General features: G+C 56.2%; 1 long non-coding RNA gene across 1 annotated transcript in view; it reads right to left on the reverse strand.

The window, feature by feature from the left end:
• Positions 1-44: 44 nt before the first annotated feature.
• The window catches only part of LOC102771443, a 6,306-nt gene continuing 4,988 nt past the window's right edge, over positions 45-1,362 (reverse strand). Inside the window, exon 3 of the long non-coding RNA XR_435786.2 lies at positions 45-64. This is a non-coding gene — a long non-coding RNA (uncharacterized LOC102771443). The remainder of the gene's footprint in view (positions 65-1,362) is intronic.

Here is a 1,362-nt window from a genome sequence, read left to right on the forward strand (position 1 = left end):
TGATGGCTTTCCCCATGGAACCAGGCTTGACCGGTGATCCCCTGGGGGTGCCGCAAGTCAATCCCTGGGCACAAAAGGAAGAGAATACCAGTGGTCAAAGGGTGCAGGCGAATCACAGAGCAGCAAGAACCGTACATAGCGCCCCTGCTCATAGAGCCTGTGGGGAGCTGGAAGCTCTGTATCAGGGGTCCTCAAACTTTCTAAACAAGGGGCAAGTTCACTTGTTTAAAACCTCAGACCGTTGGAGGGCCTGACTATAGTTTAAAAAAAAAAAACTATGAACAAATTCCTATGCACACTGCACATATCTTATTTTGAAGTAAAAAACCTAAACAGGAACAAATACAATATTTGTATTTGCCTGTAGCCCACGGGCCATAATTTGAGGACCCCTGGTCTGCATCCTCGGCCACAGGGTCTCGTGAGGGAGGCCAAGAAAGGAGCAAAGGGCTGAGCTCGGGGCTGTGGGAGGGTTGTGGTGGGGGGAGTGCCCACTGCACGCCAGGCTTGTGTCCATTTGACCAACACTTACTCAAGATCCCTGCCCCATCTGCCCTCGGGGCTGTGCTGAAATCACTTAGGTTGCTCCTCTGCCACCACTCCCACCCCATTGCCCTCCTGGTGACCTCTGCCTCCTTCCTGGTTCTCTGAAGCTACCATCTCTCCTAGAGGGAAGCCTTCACAGTCAGAAGATGAGGTGATTCCCTGGGTCTCCTCTATCAGAGGGGTTGGCCAGCACCCTGTCTCAGAGCCCGTGGGGCGGGAAGCTGCACAGGCCACACCCACGAGCTCACCTGGCTCCTCAGGGCAACCAGCCCAGACTCAGGCCCCAGGAGAAGGCCTGGGCGACCCTCCTTCAGTGGTACTTTCCCCGCATTTCTGTTGTGGCCAACAGGGAATTGTACTGACTTTTGTGGGTGTTTCCCTCCATAGATAACAAGCATCTGAGCATAGAGACGGCCCCTTTGGCTCTGCACCCCTGACACCTGGTGCAGGTGCCCCCACATCAGTGAGGACAGCGGGCAGGCCCTGGGGAATGTGCAGGCTGAGCACAGCCTGGGAGAGAACACACCCCTTCCACTCTCCTCACCACCACCCGCAGGGTCAGCATTCTGTTCCCATTTTGGACACTGGGAAGCTGAGCTTCTGGCGGGTCCCACCTATGCCTATGGGCTTGAAGCTGCCACTGGCCATGCTGAGAGGAACTGACACCTGAGCTCCTGGGAGAGGAAGGCCTCCCTCTCCAAGCTGCTGCTCACACTTCAGGGCCCAGAATCGCCCACAGGTGAGCGAGCGGGTTGCAAGTGCTTTGGGAAATGAGGGTCCAGGCAGCGAGGAGGGAGGATTCTGTGGCTTCAAGCC

The sequence above is a fragment of the Myotis davidii genome, unplaced genomic scaffold (genome assembly GCF_000327345.1).
Source record: "Myotis davidii unplaced genomic scaffold, ASM32734v1 scaffold220, whole genome shotgun sequence".
NCBI lineage: Eukaryota > Metazoa > Chordata > Mammalia > Chiroptera > Vespertilionidae > Myotis > Myotis davidii.